At 42.5% G+C, this 21,328-nt stretch overlaps 2 long non-coding RNA genes across 2 annotated transcripts; both read left to right on the top strand.

The window, feature by feature from the left end:
• The first annotated feature begins 3,986 nt into the window (after positions 1–3,986).
• On the top strand, positions 3,987–4,521 carry LOC111591300 (uncharacterized). Its single transcript, XR_002750457.1, has 3 exons — positions 3,987–4,217; positions 4,308–4,392; positions 4,495–4,521. It is a non-coding gene; the product is annotated as an uncharacterized lncRNA (long non-coding RNA).
• Positions 4,522–18,028: 13,507 nt separating this feature from the next.
• LOC103655175 (uncharacterized) lies at positions 18,029–18,650 on the top strand. Its single transcript, XR_002268684.1, has 3 exons — positions 18,029–18,143; positions 18,237–18,312; positions 18,376–18,650. It is a non-coding gene; the product is annotated as an uncharacterized lncRNA (long non-coding RNA).
• The last annotated feature ends 2,678 nt before the right edge of the window (positions 18,651–21,328 follow it).

Genomic DNA, 21,328 nt, shown 5'->3' with positions numbered 1-21,328 from the left:
CGGACCGGGCGGTTCGGGCGAGGGACTCCGATCCTCCCCGCTGTCATAGCGTCCCCCACGCCTGGGGTGGTAGCCTCGGCGCACCCTATCGTCGAGGTGGGCCCGACGGTCACGACGATGGTGCTCGTTGCCGAGGTGGCCCGGGGCCGCAGGCGCGGTGTTGCGCGTGCGCCCGGTGTAGACCGAGGCTTCCCGCATGAATCGGGAAGTCGCGGCATGAGGTTCCGAGGGGTATCCCTGCCTTCGGGAGGCAGTGCTCTCGGCCCGTCGGGCCGCAGCGCCTTCCAGGAGATTCTTGAGCTCTCCCTGGATTCGCCGACCCTCGATGGTTGATGGCTCCGGCATCGCGCGGAGGAGCATCGCTGCGGCTGCCAGGTTCTGACCAACCCCGCTGGATGCGGGCGGCGGCCTGACCCTGACATCGTTGGCGACACGGTGCTGGAGACCTTGGGGCAGGTGACGTATTTCTCCGGCCGGGGGTTGGCCCGCCCATACCTGCCCGATGTCCCGACGGATCGGCTCAAGCGCTCCTGCTCCCTCGTCGAGCCTGGCCTGCGCCCCGCGGACCTTCTCGAGCTGTGGGTCGTGACCCCCCGCCGGAACGGGGACCACAGCTAGCTCCCGCGGGATGTCGGCGCGGGGCACCGGCCTAGGAAGATCACCGTCCTCCGGCATGCCAAGATGATTGCCTTCGGAGGGATCCCCTAGCTCGACGTGGAAACATTCGCGGCTTGGGCCGCAGTCCTCGTCGTCAAGGCTGCGGCTTCCGTCGGAACAGTCGGAGAGGCAGTAGTCACATGCGGTCATGAAGTCCCGCATGGCACTGGGGTTGCCAAATCCGGAGAAATCCCAACAGATGCTGGGATCGTCATCTTCCTCGGACCCAAAGGGCCCGTAGGTCGAGACGTCCGTCAATCGGTCCCAAGGCGACCGCATACGAAACCCCAGTGGGGTTGCACTCGCCTCAATGAGAGCGCCCGCCAAAGCAAGGTTGCTAGGCGGGTTGAGGCCGAGTCGAAATGACGTAAGATGGGAGTTAGTCAGTACCTTTTGGTCGACGAGGGGCGACGCAGTCACATCGGGGACTGGTTGCACCGTCGTCTCAGGTGCGAGGGCGACGTCCTGCAAGCTCTCCGCGAGCGCGCTGGCGTCGTCTTCTTGCTCGGGATCAGCGTGTCGCGGGGGGACAGCGCTTGCCTTCATCTCGAGCGCGAGGTCGATGCCCGGCGTGCCTTCCGTTGGTGCGTCGGGGGCGTCGATTCGCTCGACGGCCGACGAAGCGCGGCCTCCCGCTTGGCCTTGGTTGCCCCGCCTCCTCCTCCGTTGGCGGGGGAGAGGACGGGGCGAGCTCGAATGTTGTTCTTCCACCGCGTGGGGAAGATGTCGTCGGTTCCGCCGCCGGCGGGCGGGATGTCGGCCGCCATTGTCGTTGTCGCGCGGCGGTGGAAGGAGTATCATGTCGTAGCTGCCGTCGAAGGACATGAACTCAAGACTCCCGAAACGGAGCACCGTCCCGGGCCGGAGAGGTTGCTGGAGACTGCCCATCGGAGCTTGACGGGAAGCTGTTCGTCAGCACGCAGCAGGCCCCTACCTGGCGCGCCAACTGTCGGCGTTTCGAGACCGGGGGGTCCCTAAGCCGACGAGTGAGTGTGCCACGTGCCCCAGCCCAGATGGGTCGAGCGAGTGGGCGAGCGCGAAGGGGGGAAAGGCGAGGTGGCCGGAGACGGGCGTGAGAGAGGTGGAGATCCCGCGGCCTTCGTGTTCGTCCCGCGCCCAGGTCGGGTGCGCTTGCAGTAGGGGGGTTACAAGCGTCCACGCGGGTGAGGGAAGCGAGCGGCCCCAAGAGAGCGCCTGTCCCGTCCTCGGTCCCGCGCGGCCAACCTTCTCTAAGAAGGCCCTGGTCCTTCCTTTTATAGACGTAAGGAGAGGATCCAGGTGTACAATGGGGGTGTAGCAGAGTGCTACGTGTCTAGCGGAGGGAGAGCTAGCGCCCTAAGTACATGCCAATGTGGCAGCCGGAGAGATCTTGGCACCCTGCTGGTGTGATGTCGTGGCTGTCGGAGGAGCAACGGAGCTTGGCGGAGGGACAGCTGTCGGGGCGGTCGAGTCTTTGCTGATGTCCCCCTGCTTCCGTAAGGGAGCTGAGAGCCGCCGTCGTCACAGGGCACGCGGGGCGCCATCATTGCCTATCTGGCGGAGCTGGCCAGATGGGACACCGGTCTTGTTCTCTGCGGCCCGAGTCGGCTCGGGGTAGGGTGATGATGGCGCTCCCTGTTGACGTGGCGGGCCCGCACCCGAGGCCGGGCGACGTGGGGGCTCCTCCGAAGCTGGGGTCGAATCTGTCTTCCGTTGCCGAGGCCGAGCCCGAGCCCCTGGGTCGGGCGAGGCGGAGGTCGTTCGGTAGTGGCCAGGGCGGAGTCCGAGCCCTGGGGTCGGGCGAAGCGGAGTTCGTCGTCTTCCGGGTCTTAGCCCAAGTCCGAGCCCTGGGGTCGGGCGGAGCGGAGTTCGCCGTCTTCCGGGTCTTAGCCCGAGTCCGAGCCCTGGGGTCGGGCAGAGCGGAGTTCGCCGTCTTCCGGGTCTTTGCCCGAGTCCGAGCCCTGGGGTCGGGCGGAGCGGAGTTCGCCGTCTTCCGGGTCTTTGCCCGAGTCCGAGCCCTGGGGTCGGGCGGAGCGGAGTTCGCCGTCTTCCGGGTCTTAGCCCGAGTCCGAGCCCTGGGGTCGGGCGGAGCGGAGTTCGCCGTCTTCCGGGTCTTAGCCCGAGTCCGAGCCCTGGGGTCGGGCGGAGCGGAGTTCGCCGTCTTCTGGGTCTTAGCCCGAGTCCGAGCCCTGGGGTCGGGCGGAGCGGAGTTCGCCGTCTTCCGGGTCTTTGCCCGAGTCCGAGCCCTGGGGTCGGGCGGAGCGGAGCTTCCTATGGCGCCTTTGGCAAGACCTGACTGCCTGTCAGACTCACTCTGTCGAGTGGCACTGCAGTCGGAGTGGCGCAGGCGGCGCTGTCCTTCTGTCAGACCGGTCAGTGGAGCAGTGAAGTGACGGCGGTCACCTCGGCTCTGCCGGGGGGCGCGCGTCAGGATAAAGGTGTCAGGCCACCTTTGCGTTAAATGCTCCTGCGACTCGGTCAGTCGGTGCGGCGATTTAGTCAGGGTTGCTTCTTAGCGAAGGCAAGGCCTCGGGCAAGCCGGAGATGTGTCCGCCGTTAAAGGGGGGCCTCGGGCGAGACGGAAACCCCTCGGGGTCGGCTGCCCTTGTCCGAGGCTAGGCTCGGACGAGGCGTGATCGAGTCACTCGTATGGACTGATCCCTGACTTAATCGCACCCATCAGGCCTCTGCAGCTTTATGCTGATGGGGGTTACCAGCTGAGAATTAGGCGTCTTGAGGGTACCCCTAATTATGGTCCCCGACAGTAGTTTAACTGCAAAACATAAATAACGGTCAAGTTAAATCAACATAAGACATGTGCAATTTTTACAATAAAATCTTACATGTGTTACACTACTATTGTTTTTCTGTTATCTCATCTAATCCTTTTCATGATATTTTGTATCTTTGCAATGATGTCATGATCGATCCTATAGGATCAATGACATCAGTTACACTTAACCAAAATAGGACGGTTGCAGACTTGCGTCCCTTTCCTCCGTAAGTACATGGTTCACTTGTCACATCTATCTATCTATATATTAATGAAGAATCTAAGATAAAGTTCGTGTTTTATGTAGTTTCGTGCTATTTGACGATATTCAAGGTTTCAATAACTTACCACAAGTAAAGAGTGTCTTTGCGAGGGTAGTTGTTAAGTTTCCTAGGCATCGTAATAGTCAACACTTCATCCTACAGGACATCACTGTGAGTCACTTCATCAAGCTTTAAAATAGAGTCAATATAATCATGTTATTATATCATAGACTTTTTTGTCTTATACGACATGTATTCTCAAAAAAATATCTAGGGAGCCAAAATCGAAGCAATTTCAAATGACAATAATGTCGAACGGTTCGACGTCTTACTCAAACAAGGATACACATATACATTGTATAAAGTGGCATTCTGTCTAAACTGGGCGGAGGTTCAATTTCGGAATATTGCGCATGGGCTAGAGTTGGGATTGATAACACATACTATTGTGGAGCCATTCACTAAACCAATTCAATTTCCTCCATTTCCAAAATATCTTATGCCATTTCATGATGTTTACCAACAACCGCATAAGACGTTCGTAGGTAATCACCCTTCCCTCCATATGGTATATAACTTAACATCTTAAGTTTGCAAATTATTCAAAGGTAACTAATCACATGTGAATGGCTCAGACATTATTGGCATAGTTGTTCATTTGGAGCCATTAAAGTATATCGGTGGAAGGCCATACAGAGAGGCTGTACTAATGGATTCCAGGTCATATTAATTCATAGTTACACATTAATTCACAGTTACATTCTTTTTAAAACATTAAACATTTGTTAGGTTTTAATCAAACAATTATTATGTGTTTTATAGGTGGAATCTAATTGTCATGGGGGTATGAACCGATCTCCTGCAGAGAAATGCTCTACGATGGGCATTAGCTAAAGTTGACAAGAATATAATTATTGCAACAATGATGCGTCGTAACAATAAATACAGTAATTTCTCCTATACCTAGCATCTTTCAACATATATTCAATTTTCATGTTTATTATTAATTCTATACTATAAATAACAATAGGATGTTTGGAAACTTCGGACTATAGCACCATTCATTTCAACCCAGATCATCACACTACACACCGGCTGCAGAGTGAGTGCTTTTTTCAATATATTGTTAAAAACATTTAAAATTATGATGATTTAAAATAATCATGTTTTTACAAATCATGTTCTAAATTGCAGTCATTCGACACTCGTTGATTCAAAATCCAAGGAGTCGTGCCATCAACAATTTTCTGGAGAACAGACAAGCACAATTGACAACTATGATACCAGATTGAGACATGTTTTAGCTTATTATAGTAGATATACTTTATTAATTATATGTAGTAGAACACTTAGTAACAATGATTTGGTCTCTATTTGTATTGGTCATGTGTCCAGTCTTAATGGTGATAGCTTTGTACAAAACTATGTGACTTATCTGTGAGCTAATAAAGAGGTTCATCACCGTGTTTTTGTTACCAATGTTCTTACCAACTACTCCCTTTGCGGTGGTGTGTTCTACTGTGCAAAAAGAGAGTCCGTGTGTTGCAACGGGAATATATAATACAAGTATACTACGATAACTTATATACAAAATATGTGTTATATTTGTATATAAGTTATCGTAGTATACTTGTATTATATACAGGTATACAACTGTCATATTTGTAATTTTAATGTATGAAAGACATGCATTTAATAAAACAGATGCAACAACTCAGTATATAGATGAGAAATGACACAAATGCGCCTGACAATTTCATCATAACAGTATACCCTAAAGTTTAGTCATCTGCAATTTCCATAGTGCTTCTTAATATGGTTTTATTTAAATACAAAAAATGAGAATCAGAATATTTACCCGAAGGTAGTAGATAACAAGCAGACTACCATTTGGTTTCATGGGCATTTCATGAGCAGAGTCAAAGAGGGACTTGTGAAGATGTTTCTCCTCCTCCGAATCCCAGGGCAGATCCATCATTTTATCAACTAAATTCCTTTTAATGCAGATAGCACAAAATTCGGTCACCATCATCTCAACATGATAAACCCAAGAGTTTTTTTAATGTATCCTCAGCATGTGTCATATTTTCTGAGTGTTGCTCTTTCACCTTAGAGCAGTAGCTTCTATGATACATAAACGTTTCTGTTAGGAGGCGACATTCAATTCTGACACGAACCACAGTCACTGCCTCACTAAGAAATGAAATGCCATCTTTTTTAAAGTTTTCTGTAGCAGAGAAGCTTCCATGCCCTGTGCACTTTAGCACACGAAGTGCCATATCATATTTTTGTCGTTCCAGCAGAACTTGTGCTATCTTTGGATGTGTTTCCTTGCTAGAGATTTTGGGAAGATGAGAGTACGCCTCCTGCAAAGGAAGCAGGGTTGCATCACAAACATAAGATAATGAAGACAAAATCCATGAAACTCAATTAAAATGGCACTGCATACATATACAGACGAGATTCAAATCTGAAGTCAATGGTACCATGAACAGAAAAAACAAATCATTGTTACATAGCAGTACGTAACACAAACTATAACACGATTCCAATAACAAAACACTACAATGCAAATGTTTTCAGGTAAGTGCAGGCAGCCAACAAAAAGAATGTCTGCAATTCAAAGAAAAAGTAAACTCAGCACGCCTGTGATCCTTGCAATTGCTATGCTCAGTTAAAAAATCTCCTCGTTGTGCTTCATCCACACTTGTGTTATGGAAACTATATGTGGGCTACCTTCCGTCCTGGGGGATGTTGCATAGTGGGCAGAGCTGACCCTTTATTAGTTAATGCCATTAGGGATAGCTTATTAATAATGATCCTTACCTTCTGAGTTATCTCAAAGGCAATGTCAAGAGCCTTCTGGTAAGCCTCTCCTGCTGGAACACAGTAGTTTGCTAAGCCTAAAACACAAACACACATTTATGATTTGTTGTTGTAAGTATTAAGTAGGTAAAAACAGGTAACAACTAACAAGGCTAGCATTACCCATTGTTACAGCTTCAGCTGCACCACATCTGTGGCCATTGAATATCAGTTCCTTTGCTCTGGACCTCCCTATGATCCTAGGAAGGCGTTGTGTACCTCCAGCTCTGTATAGTGCAGCAGACGGAAGCAGATTATTCTGGTAGTTTTGGTTAGGTTTTGTGTACCTTTTAATTTAAGTACATCAAAAAATGCATGTACAATTACCATAGTCAAAGCATGCAGTGGGAAAGTTCTATCATGACAAAGAAAACCAATGTCAATTTTGATTCTAGAAAAGTAAACACATCATGTAAAGTCCTGCTTGCTGGTTTTACCTTTTCAGCATCAACAAATTAAATCGACTATTTGAAAGGTAATTAAAGTTGATGTAGATGCTTACTTCTACAAGTTCCTTATGCTTGAGTCTTTGTTTCAAACTTTTGCTAGCCACGTCAGATTATTTTCTGTGAAATCACGTCCAGTTACAGCTAGATTTATCACGTCACAATTGAAGATGAAAATTGCACCAGTCTGGGGAGTCCCTATGTATTTCTGTTTTTCAGGCTATTTTGTTCCAGAGCATCTTGACATTTTCTTAAAAAAATCGTATATAAAACTAAAAAAGAAAAACACAGGGTGGCTTGTGTAGGTTATATATTTCCATACCCAGGTATAATAGCAAGGCTTGTTTCTGGCAGTCCAAGTTCAGCATTTTCTCCTGCACAAATTGAAATAACAGTCTTAAAGTATAATCAGTGCAGTTAAAGTATAATCTTAAAAATACAAGATGATACAAGACTCCTCATAGGAATGGAAAAGGGCTATGCTGACTTATTAAACAGCAGTCAGTACTTATTTTCTTTCATCCAAATTACTCAAGGATCATATAATCTAAAGAACTTTGAAAGGATTCAAATATGTGTATCCAGTAATAAGGTATCTGGCAGATCATCGGTCCGGCGGAGCGGAGAGCAGCGCGTAATGCGACGGCCAAACCGCTGCCAACGATGTGTTTTAGATACATTTTCTGGCTGTTGTCCTGAAGGGGCAACGGCTGAAACAAAACAAATCTCGCCGAAAAACGGTGAAAACAAATAGTAGTATAGACTACAGAACACTACTTTCGATCGATTAGCTCGTTTCCTCCTCGCTGAAGAACTGTGCGATCGAGTGTACTGTAGCAGCCGAATTTTTTGTCAATCTGTGCCTGTATTCTGGTGATCTAGCCACTCATCCTCTGCTCTGCTGGTCGACTTTTCAGCCCTGCTCTGTTGTTGTCCGCCGTGCATCGATTTGGATCCGCAGCTCCAGCTATATACTTACAATAAAGCAACAATTTTAGAGATGAATTTCAATTGACTTCCATTTAGCTCGATAGGACTTTCCCTATCTCTACAAATCATTGCTATTCGACTAGAAATTGAGCTTATATTATCCTCTGTTGAAGTCTGATAATATTACTCATCCTTTGTATACAGGTTTTCTGACTGATTGGAAGACGTAGATGGACCCGTTTCAAAATAATGATGTTCATTATCCATTAAGAGAATTGTCTAGCAACACTGTTGAAGGTATATCTACTAATAAAATGGCTTATTTGACATTTCAACAATGTTTAAAATTGAATAAATTTGATGGTTTAGGAGAATGTGTTGATGCAAGTCAACGTAAGAGGGAAAGAGAAAGAGCACGATATGCCGCGATGAGTGTTGAAAAAAAATGAATTGAAGAAGCGTCGTGAGTCACGTAAAAAAGAAAACCTTATACAGCATGAGTATTCAGAAGGTATATTAACTATTCCTGTGCATCAGTTATTTTAAGAGTAACATTGTTACTTTTCTTATGAGTTGTTTGGTTGTTTTGTAGATTGCAATATCCCTATAAACAAGAATAACTCTCATCAAAGCACCAATATTGAGGACATAAATTCCATACATTTGTCAGGTGCTGGTTGAAATTATATTCTAAGTTTAGATTTTAGATTAGAAGAAGTTTTATACTATACCGTGTGATAGCACTCTAGGTAATTATGTTTCTCTGTTATGTTCTTTGCATATACCGTGTTATAACACTCTAGGTATTGGGCACCATTAGTTGGTATATATATATAAGCCCCTAAGACCTTTTCTACTTTTTAACTTTAAGGCACATCGGGTCTAACGTGTCATCAACATGCTTCCAATCCAAGTTCAGAAGTTTTAGATGCAAGGGAACGTAAGAGAATCCGAGAAAGAACTCGATTTGCAACTCAAACAACGGAACAAAGGGCATTGCGTAATAGGGAACCATGTAATAAGAAGGCAAGGAAAGACTATAGAATAAGACAACGAGGAATGCTAAACCAGGACTCAATCGCCATTGAGAACCCTACGTTTACCCCGGAGCTTCAGTGGAGTCCAGTGGATTCTCAAGCGCCTCATGGGTCTCTGTCTTGCTCCAAGGACATGGTCATCTCTGAGTTGAGCGCAATACCTTTTGTTCCTGCTCCGTCGCAGCCTGAGGATGTTGAGGAAGACAAAATAACACAGTCTCCTAGACGAAAACGACATAAGCGTCATGTATCGTCTGGTGAAAAACAGAACCTGGTATCTCGTCAAAACCAGAAATTTCAATCTACAATTGGAGGAAACTTTGCTACTGCAACTAGGGATCGTGAAATGGATACCAATGAGAACAATAAAATTGATCATCCGACTGCTTCTGAGATTGATAACAATGGTTATTACTAATCCATCTTTACTTCATCTAACACATCAATTATAGTGGCCAGCTAACTTAACACAACTTTCCATCAATAGAATGTACCGGTCCATGTCCAGTCACTACTACAAAGACTGACAAAATGACTGAAGGAGCAGACGTTGGGATGCAACACCAGACAACCCTAAATGTCACCACCAATGGTAATTCCAAACTCAATTCTACCATTAGTTCCCTAATTATTCTTAGTGGTTAAAACCATGTGAATGAATATATGACGATGAAGGTGTGCTATTTATAGATAATCATGACGAGGATATACTTTTTGAAGCTGATGATGACGAAGAAGAGGGATACATGTTCGCTTATCAAGGTTCTTGCGTAATGTTTTTAATAGTATTGGATATATGATTTTAAAGTTTCTAAAGCTATACATCTTACCTGTTGCTCTTTAAAAACAAATTTAGATGGTGAATCCGGTGAGGATATCAATGTTGATGATACCCAAGATGCCTTTGCTGTAACCCCTGACGTACCTGATCCGTATGACAAGGTGTATAGTAACATACCTAAAGAAACACATTTGCTAAACGTTGTTGCTGACTGTGACTACTGTAAAGCGAAGAAGTTTCAATATGAACCACCTGGATTTTGTTGTCGTAATGGACAGATTGATCTAGCTCCATTCGAGACACCGTCCCAGCTTAGGAGGTTGTGGGAGTGTGCAGATGCTGATGCGAGGCACTTTCGTGATAACATTCGATTTTTTAACGGCCATTTCTCATTCACTTCTCTGTATTGTTGCCTTGATAGTATGACTACAAACATGGATTGTGGTATCTACACGTTCCGTGCACATGTCATAATGTACCACAACTTAAGGTCGTTCGGTAGGGAAGTTGGGGCGGAACATAAACACCTTGAACTTTACTTCTATGATGATGATCCCAGTCTCGAGCATAGATATCGTAAATGTCGTCAAGAGCAACTTGAGAAAGACAAGGCGGTTATTAAACAGTTGGTTGAAATACTTAAGGGAAACCCATACTCTGAGCACCTTAGGAGTATGGGGCACGTTGATAACATTGAAGACTACCATATCGCCTTGAACCTTGACCAAACATTGAACCAGAAGTTATATAATGTACCCATCACTTCGGAGGTCGCTGCAGTTTGGATTGAGGGGAGTGAACGTCGAGGTCAATTCAGTAATAGTGTTATGCTGCATGGGAAGGATAGGTCAAGCCACGGCATCCGTTCATATCATGGATGCTATGATGCACTATCATATCCATTGTTCTTCCCTAAAGGTGAACTTGGATGGCATGCCAATATTCCTAAGTCCAATGTTTCCATGGACGAAGTAGACGCGTACCGCGATCAACATAGGAGAAGTGATGCAAACAATGATGATACAGGTTAGTTATTTCTTTGTGATTCTTATATAATCCTTTGTTAAATATGTTTTTAGCAACACTAATTAATAAACCTTGCGGTTGCAGAACGACCTAGCCATCTATGCGTGTCTGTACGTGACTATTACTGCTACAGATTCCAAATTCGTCCAAGTATATTCAATCCAATACTTCATGGGAAGCGGCTTTTCCAACAGTTCGCGGTTGACACCTACATCAAGATTGAGAGCTCTCGTTTGGATTTCATACGTAAAAATCAAGACAGATTAAGGGCGGATCTATACAAGGGTTTGGTAGATAGCTTGCATGAAGGCGAGAACAGAGCAGACAAAATTGGAAAGCGAACCGTGCTGTCTACATCATTTATCGGTGGTCCTCGTGACATGAGACACCGGTATATGGATGCTATGGCCCTTGTGCAGAAGTTTGGGAAGCCAGACATATTCCTCACTATGACGTGCAACCCCAGTTGGGATGAAATAATGAGAGAGCTTCTCCCTATGCAGTCACCACAGGATCGTCCGGACCTTGTTGTTCGCATATTCCGTGCAAAACTAGAGGAACTGAAGAAGAGATTGACTAAGCATGATATTCTTGGAAAAATCTAGGCTTATGTCTATGTCGTGGAGTTCCAGAAGCGAGGTTTGCCTCATGTCCATTTCCTACTCATCATGCAGAGAAAGTACAAGCTAACTTGCCTCGATCAGTATGATCTCCTTATCTCCGCTGAGATCCCTGACAAGAAGAAGTACCCTGAACTATACAAGATGGTTATCAAGCATATGATGCATGGACCGTGCGGATTGCTAAATCCTAAATGTCCATGCACTAAGGGTCGTGCTTCATGCAAAAACCATTATCCTAGAGCTTTTAGCAATGCAACGTCTCAAGGAAAGGATTCATATCCTATTTATAGGCGTCGTGATGATGGGCGTAAGGAAACGGTTCGAGGTTGTGAATTGGACAACAGATGGGTCGTCCCTTATAACCCTTACCTCCTCCGGCTCTTCAACTGTCACATCAATGTTGAGGCGTGCGAGAGCATCAAGGCTGTCAAATACTTGTTCAAATACATATACAAAGGCCACGATCGTGCGTCTGTGGCTGTGACAGATGCAAACAAGGCTGATGGTGACGTTGATGAGATCAAGCAGTATAGAGATGCTAGGTGGGTGACCCCTCCAGAAGCCCTTTGGAGGATATTCAGCTTTGATCTAAGTCAAAACTCTCCACCAGTGATGCAACTGCAGCTCCATCTTGAAAACATGCATATGATGTCATTTCACGAGCGTGCTAAAGTAAATCATGTTGTCCAACGTCCAGGTGCCGATAGGTCAATGCTTACGGCATATTTTGAGGCAAATAGGCTACACGAGGAGGCTCGGGGCATCCTTTACCGTGATTTTCCTGAGTGGTACACTTTGCAGCAAGGCAAAGTGTGGCAAAGGAGGAAACGAAACACGGGTGGACAGGTTGGTAGAATAGTCTCTGCTCATCCAGCTGAGGGGGAGCGCTTTTTTCTTCGACTTCTCTTAAACCATGTGACGGGTGCTACCTCCTATGCGGATCTAAGGACAGTAGATGGTGACACACTACCATCTTTTCGTGAGGCAGCACAAATGAGGGGACTGCTTGAAGTAGACGACACAATAGATGAGTGTCTCAACGAAGCCGCTATTTACCAAATGCCGTCAGCACTACGAAGGTTGTTTGCAACAATACTGGTATACTGCGAGCCGAACGATGTGGCAGAATTATGGCAGAGACACCTTGATTCAATGTCAGAGGACTATCACCGTAGTACTCAAAGCAAAACCCATGTGCAACAGATGGTCTTGATTGACATTAGAAACATTTTGCAGTCAATGGGTAAAGACATAAAGACATTCCCTCTCCCTGCTATCATCGACAAATATGACGATTCACATGGTACTGATAGAGAGATTTACGAGGAGGAAAGTATCGAGCCGACAGCAGAAGACGTTGCTATGAAAGAAACCCTAAATGAGGAGCAGAGGTCTGCCTATGATAAGATCCTATCTGTCGTTGACACCAATAACGGTGGAGTGTTCTTTGTGGATGGGCCTGGTGGGACTGGCAAGACCTATCTGTATAAGGCACTGCTTGCGGCACTACGCAGTCAGGACAAGATTGCAGTTGCAACAACTACATCTGGTGTTGCGGCTTCCATATTGCCTGGGGGGAGGACTGCCCATTCACGCTTCAAGATACCACTTACTATTGATGATGGTGCTGTATGTAGCTTCACGAAACAAAGCGGGACAACAAAGTTGCTACAAAAAGCATCGCTCATTATCTGGGACGAGGCATCGATGACTAAGAGACAAGCAATTGAGGTGCTAGACAATAGCATGCGTGATATAATGGGACGACCTGAGCTGCCCTTTGGTGGGAGGACTGTTGTGTTCGGGGGTGATTTCAGACAAGTACTCCCTGTTGTACGCAAGGGGTCAAGGGCTCAGATAGTTGCTGCCTCTCTACGGAGTTCTTACCTCTGGGAATCCATGTGCCATCTAAAGCTTGTTCAAAACATGAGGGCACAGAGCGACCCATGGTTTGCAGAATATTTGTTGCGCGTCGGTGGTGGAACTGAGGAAGCGAACAACGATGGTGATGTTCGTCTTCTAGATGAGGTATGTGTGCCATATACTGGTAATGATCGCGACCTTGATAGACTGATAGATGACATTTACCCCAATCTAAATGAAAACATGTCTAACACAAGCTACATCACTTCAAGAGCAATATTGTCTACACAGAATGACTGGGTGGATATGATAAATATGAGGATGATCGATCGTTTCCAAGGGGAGCAGATGATGTACCATAGTTTTGACACCGCGGTGGATGATCCTAATAACTATTACCCATCGGAGTTTCTAAACACGCTGACTCCTAATGGACTACCCCGCACGTTTTGAAGCTCAAAGTTGGATGCCCAATCATGTTGCTTAGGAATATAGACCCTGCTAATGGACTTTGCAATGGCACGAGGTTGGTGGTTCGTGGTTTCCAAAAAAACAGTATTGGTGCTGAAATTGTCCTTGGCCAACATGCTGGAATGCGAATTTTCTTGCCTCGTATACCCCTGTGCCCCTCTGATGATGAGATGTTCCCTTTCCAGTTTAAAAGGAAGCAGTTTCCGATAAGACTAAGTTTTGCCATGACGGTTAACAAGGCCCAGGGCCAGACGATTCCTAATGTTGGTGTGTACTTGCCGGAACCAGTGTTCTCTCATGGCCAGCTTTATGTTGCTCTATCAAGGGCCACCGCTCGATCGAAAGTTAAGATACTTGCCATTCCAGTCCATGATGAGAAGAAGAAGAAGAAGGGGGTTGAAAGGAACTCAGCGATAAATGGCGCAACATACAGAAAGAATATCGTTTATAAGGAGGTCCTTACGCCGTAGCTGACATTGATGAATGCATGGCAATTACCAACTTGTAATGCACTTAATTATTTTGGTTTTTAGGTGAAGATGTATTTTTGCCTTTTATTTCTCTATTTTGGCTCTTTTTTAGCTTCCTATTGTTTAGTGGTCATGTGGTTGATACAAAAAAGAAAGCAGATGAGCATTGAATAGATGTTATCGGTCTCTTTTCATTATGTTTCATGTATTGTTTAGTAAATAGTCTTGGTCTTTGGACCCAACTTAACTAGATATATAGATAATTGCATCTCACTTAAATAGAAGAACAATGTTCATTATGCAAATCTTGTATATAAGGAGGTCGTGGAGCTGTAAATGCTTTAGATGCACCTGTAAATATTCTCAGTTATACAATGTGATCATAGTACAAAATTACTGGACTTTCAATGCAATAGATCCGACTAAGACATAAAATAGAGTTAAATTCAAGCAAGAATTTTCCTTGGCTGTCCATAGAACTAAGGGTAGTTATCTCCCTCTCAAGAACCAATGGCTAGAATCCTTGTAATTTTTTGTGTTGTTTCTTTGCTTTCCTGTTTCCTAATATTGTACTATGAACCCAATGAACTTTTTGTGTGTTCCTAATAATAGAGCAGGAAAATGAATCTCTGTCCTTCGTTTTTCTCAGCTATGTCTTTTTTTTCTTTTCCAATTTTTATTTTGGTCTGTCATTTTGGATCACTGCAGAGGGGGTAAAAAACATTATTTGAATCCATGTGGTAATGCTTGTGCATTGCACTACGAAAGAATGATGTGGCAATTTTTTCTTGTTTGGGTGCCTTTGTACCCAAACATATTATTTACAAAAACATATTATTTAGATTATTTTCCCTCTTGTTATTTTGTTTGTTTCAATGCAGTAATATTGATGAGCAGCATCCTTTTTTGGATCTACCATTTAGCGCAAGCAAACAAGATACTTGTTTGCTACTATCTCTTTTTTCTAAACTCCAAGTTACATGTTTGCTGCTATCTTTTTTTTTCTAAACTCCAAGTTACATGTTTGCTGCTAAATTCTTAGACCTCTAAATTGATAGAGTGACTTTGTTTGTTGCTAAATTCTGGTACCTCTAAATTCAGTCATATTAATACAACGATTACACTATGACATGTTCAGATGCTTCTTTAGTTCATTCCAATTCAAGGTTATTAAAAATGATTCTGTCATAATATAAAAAGTTCCCCCAGATACCTTGTAATTGTCTAGGGCAAACCTGCTATCAGCAGGTATGTTCCCTTTGGTATATTTTCCAGTTAGTACTCCTGAAGCTAGAGGACTCCATGTAGTCAATCCAATGCCATAGGTGCTGTAAAGTGGCAAGAATTCAGACTCAACCTGCAGAAAAGCAGTGTGCTATTAGTTCTTGTAATAAAAACTACATGCACAAGGTGATCTGTTTAGAGTTTTTCTTTGAAATCATTCATGGGAAAATAGTGTTCATTATTGAACCATGGAATATCAAACAGAATACATCCACACAAAGGACTACCAAAGACAAAAAAAACGCGGATGATTCCAGTCATGCAAAATGGCAGTGACATGCCAGAATGCTTCATCCTGGCATGCTGGTATCGATCTGCTGAACTGTGTGATTAGGTATGCAACAAACTGTATCCGAATCACCAAACACTGAAATGAAATAACATTTTTATAATGTTTAACGGCAGGCCTGTTACTATTTCGAGCTCTCGTTCTTTGAAAAAATATGCTTGTTGGGAGATTATTTTCCCTCTTGTTATTTTGTTTGTTTCAATGCAATAATATTGATGAGCAACATCTTTTTTGGATCTACCATTTAGCGCAAGCAAACAAGATACTTGTTTGCTGCTATCTCTTTTTTCTAAACTCCAAGTTACATGTTTGCTGCTATATTTTTTTTTTCTAAACTTCAAGTTACATGTTTGCTGCTAAATTCTGAGACCTTTAAATTGATAGAGTGACTTTGTTTGTTGCTAAATTCTGATACCTCTAAATTCAGTCATAATAATACAACAATATATTGTTCATAATATTTTAGCATTTTTATAAGGAGCAATGTTGTATCTTTGCAATAATGCCATGATATACATCCTATAAGATCAATGGCATCGGGTATACTTAATCAAAATAGGATGGTGGCAGGCCTGTGTCCCTTTCCTCCGTAAGTTTATACAAGTTCACTTGTCACATCTATATGAATGAAGAACTTAAGCTAAAGTTCGTGTTTTATTTAGTTTCGTGCTATTTGACGATGTATTTTATATACTTAAAATACTTTTGTCAATAAAATTATGTTTGACACTTTCAATCTGATGGGTACAGACCAAATCACAATGGATATAGTGGTGGAGGAAGGAAATGTCGATGTTGGCAATACTGCTGAACCATCGTATGAGGTTGTGGCTAGAAGTGGTTGTTCAGCACAATTGTCAACTAAGGACACTGATGAACATGAACTGGGTAAGTGCTATTATCAATTACAAAAAAACTAAGGTCTGCATAATAAATATTTGTTTGACCCTTAATTCTTCTCTTGTGCGTCATAGCTATAGAGAGCGAGGATAGTAAGGTCAGTGTTGGTAATGCTGCAAAACAATCACACGATGTTGTGGGAGTAGGCATTGACTGTATTTTCAATCATGCTAAAGTGTCAACTGAAGCCAATCTTGGACCACAACCGGGTAGGCTCTCTTATCTATACTCCTAAATGTAAATAAATATTGTCTTATGACTACTCCTAAAAATGCTTTTGTCAAGAGACTTATGTTTCATTCACTTCTCATACAGATGTGATACACTTGACATCTTTGGATGTTCCAAATGAATCAAGTCAAATAAGTTCTGATGCGGATATGGTAGAGCAGAACAAACAAGATGCTTTGGACACACTTATCAGAATATCACAACATAAAAAACCAAAGAAATTGAATGTAGCTCGAGTTGTCTCTGAAGGTAATTTTTTGTTCTTGCCTTATTGCATCTTATTGGTTTTCGCATATATCATTTGCTTATTAAGTATAATATTTTTCATTGTATAGATTATAAGTGCACTCCAGAAGATGTTCAGCTTATTGAATACATTAAAACATTACCGGGGAAACAAGTTGTGGTGGACATCGACAGCGCATGGTTAAATAGAAATGATATGGAATGTCTTTTTCATGGTGACATCCAATTGTCTGGCGAAGTAAGTACATCTGTATGTCCATATTATATACAGTAATAAAGTATATATATTTATAATTATCATATTATACAGTATGGTATACATATTTAAAGCTAGCATGTATATTTGATCTACTAATTGTATTCTTTTGGTGTACAGGCCCTCAGTGCATATATACACTGTATTAGGGATGAAGAGCATTTACTTCATAGAGAAGGTGGAAAGGTCTTCTTGGAGAACACATTCATTTCCAGTCTGCTTAAGCGTGATGGCGACCCTAAGGTGCTCTTAAATTGTAAGGAAGACACAATTGAACAAAGGGTGGACAACTATTTACAGTCTGACATGGTTGACCTAAAACTCATCTCATTTTTAATATATGTAATATGTAATATATTGGTGCACAATACTTACAAATTAATGTTAATGTATGTTCTATGAAGGTGTTCATTCCAATGAATATAGAAAATTTTCACTAGTACCTCGCAGTTCTGAATGCAAAAAAAGTGAGGTACATGTACTCGATTCTATGGGACAACAAATAACGGATCGCCGAGACCTTTATACTACAGTGAGTAATCATTTCTTTTATATTATGATTATTTCATCATTACATTATTTGTTATCTATAAATCTTGATATGTTTTATATATACACATAGTTAAAAGGTCTAGAAAGACAGATTAAACTTGCAGCAGAACATAAAGAGCTTTACCAAGGCAAGTGGTCGAACCTTGATGTTGCATCATGGCCAGTTATAGAGAAGATCACAACACAAATGCAAACCGATGGGTAAAATTCATGTGACCACAACTCTACAAAATTGGTTGTATTTATTTTCATATATACATAGAAACTCACCTGATCTGTTAAATTTCATATTAGGGTATCTTGCGGGCTATGGATGATAAACTATATGGAATACTGGACAGGATCCTCCCTATCTGATAACGTAACTCAGGTAGAGGACGTATATTTATTTATAGGAACAATGTTTCTTTTGTTCTAATTTATATACTTGCAGGATGATATAACAATGTTTAGGTTTAAGCTACCTGCAATATTATGGGACTCGAGATTAAACACAAAGAAAGGACATCAAAATCTTGACCACAATGTGGATGAAGATGGAGAGAGTTCAAGTGATGTTCAAATAATCGATACTCCATGTGAGTTATCTAAATCGTCAAATACATCACATCAGATTGAACCATATATATCTCCATATGTTCTGCCTGCTAAAGTAACATCAACAAACACGCAAGAACTGATGTTTGTATTATGCACATATATCATGGGGATAGACAACGCCAAATATTTAAAGTAAGTTAATTCTCATTTAATATAGTATATGCATGGTAAATATTCAACACATATGTTCTTGCTTTAACTATAAAAACAATTGTTCATTTAATAGAAAACATTGGATTCAGAGCACTAAACCTTATCCAATTTCTTTAAGTCTTCAAAAACTTAAAGATATATTGGATGTAAATAAGCCGATGGATACAGATTGTTTTAACATGGCTGTTCGGATGATCGCATGCAATGATGCCTTGTTTTTGTTGGAAGACAAATACCACTACATGGATCTACAGTTCTGTGTAAGTTCAAGTAATTAGTCTTTATTCATATAAGTGTGTTCATTATATAATTATTTTTCTAACAAAAAGTAGTCCACAACTAAATTTGGTCGAGACCCTCGCCTTCGTGCAAAGCCAGATATCAACATGTTGGCAAAATTATTAGAATGTTGGCCTGACATGGAGTACGATGTTTCAGATTGCAAACAAGTAAGCTATACTCTTCATCATTTTTGTAATCTTGTTTTTTCTCTTACTTGAACTGTTTTTTTAACTTGCAGATTCTATTGCCCTTTTCTTTCATGGGTCACTTCACCTTATATGTACTTAACATGGACACTAGAAGCATCTATATAATGGACTCCATGCCTATACCATCATGGTTTAAGGGTGATCATCCTAGCATGCATTATATCCATAATATACATTATATTGCCAATAATATGAATGCTGCCATGGAATTGGCCAATCCTACATGGAAAGACGATATTTATATGTGGCGTCGTATAGTACCAACATGGGTTCCAAGAACATTAAATTGGTAATTTTTTTAACCCGAACAACTTATTAATTTTGTCTACATATATGTAACAACGTATTATTTTAATTTGTAGGGATTTATCTGGCTTTCTTGTTATCAACTTTATGCACGATTGGAATGGTATAAGGTTACCCTGCATTTGCACTGTGAGTACCCTATTTGTTCTAATACTTTGTCAATATTGTTCTTCTATAATTGATTATTAATCGTGTTCTATGATACGTAATAATGAATGTGCAGAATGGGAATGACCTGAGGACCAAATTCTTAGTAGAATTATTGAAGTACAAGGACAATGAATCCAAAGACAATATTCCAGAAGAAATACAAGAAATTATTAGGCACATCAGATAGATATGATTTTATTTGTAATGATACTCAACTTATTATCCTAATTAATTTTATTGCCTTTTAGGTTCGTAGTATCGTTAGGAACATTTGCCAACATATATTTTAGTTATATGTTGCATGTTGGGGACTTGTTCTCAAATGCTTTGAGTTAAGAACAAGGCAACATAGAAAATGTTAATCGTTAAAGTCCTTCGTCCTTCGAAACATTATTTCCCTTAGGGTTATAATGGTTTTCGGACGAAGGTTATGAAGGGTATACCTTCACAAATTCATTATATAATGACGAAGGGTGAAATGTAAGGAACATAAATGACAATATGAACAATTATGTATTATCATTAAGCATAAACAGAAATATCGTTGAATTACAAGTGTACCTTCAACTGGAAGGAGATGATAATACAAGCGTGACGCAAAAAGCGAATGCCAAGTCAGCGTGAACAGTACGGGAGTACTGCTCACCTATTTATAGGCACGGGACGCAGCCCGTGCAAAATTACATTAATGCCCTTTACACTCGATAATAATTCTATAGTAATCTGTCGAGGTCTAAATAGCCTTTTCATCTTTAAGTCGGTTTCACCTGCTGCTGTCACGCCGAAGCTTTCTTGCTTACACCTTCGGTGCTTTACCAACCTTCGTATTATTCTGGTTCACTGTGATGCCTGACTTGAGTCTGAAGATACCTGTTCACACATTATACTCCAGAAACGCTGTTAAATCATGTTTTTGAGGACCTTCGGATGCCGAAGGTCCCCAACAGTAGCCCCTCGCAATATTAATTTGTTCAAAATAATAAATTTAGATTGCGACCTGGACGAAGGCTTTACGCCGAAGGTCCGAAAAAACACCTTCCCTTTGCTAGAATAGCAACATTCACTGACAAGCGGGGTCTTTCAATTTTCAACGCACTTGGCGTATAAATACGGCCATACCGCAAACGCATTTGACACGCTCTCTGGCCAACTGCTTCCGCTCACTCAATTTTTAGCTCTTGTGTACTACGATTTGCTAAGCTTTTAGTTTTGAAGCTTCGACTTTGAAAATAGTTTTTTAGTGTCTCCGAAGATGTCCGAAGATAAGAAGACTGCTGCTGAGACGAAGCTGAGCCTCGACGAAGAGAAAAATTTGGGGTTTCTTATAGCGATGTCAAAGACCAACACAGAAAAAATCACCAAGGAGATTCTGGAAGGTTTGTCTGAGGATACTGGTGACAGTGACAGCTATGATGTGGACAGTGGTGGTGAAGACTCCGAAGATCGTCCCTGGCGACCAAGCCATTCAGTTTATGGTAAATCAACTATCAAAGAAAATCATCTTGTCAATATGAGAGGAAGGTATTACCGGGATTTGTCCATTGTGAGGGCGGACGAAGGGGAAAATACTTGCCCACATCCCGAAGAGAATGAAGTCGTAGTGTACCGAAGCTTTTTGAAAGCTGGACTGCGATTTCCCTTGAGCAGCTTCGTTGTGGAGGTGCTGAAAATATTCGAAATCTATCT

The sequence above is a fragment of the Zea mays genome, chromosome 4 (genome assembly GCF_902167145.1).
Source record: "Zea mays cultivar B73 chromosome 4, Zm-B73-REFERENCE-NAM-5.0, whole genome shotgun sequence".
In the NCBI taxonomy this organism is placed as follows: Eukaryota; Viridiplantae; Streptophyta; class Magnoliopsida; order Poales; family Poaceae; genus Zea; species Zea mays.
Note: the sequence above shows the minus strand (reverse complement) of the source record. Positions and strands in the feature narration are given on the sequence as shown.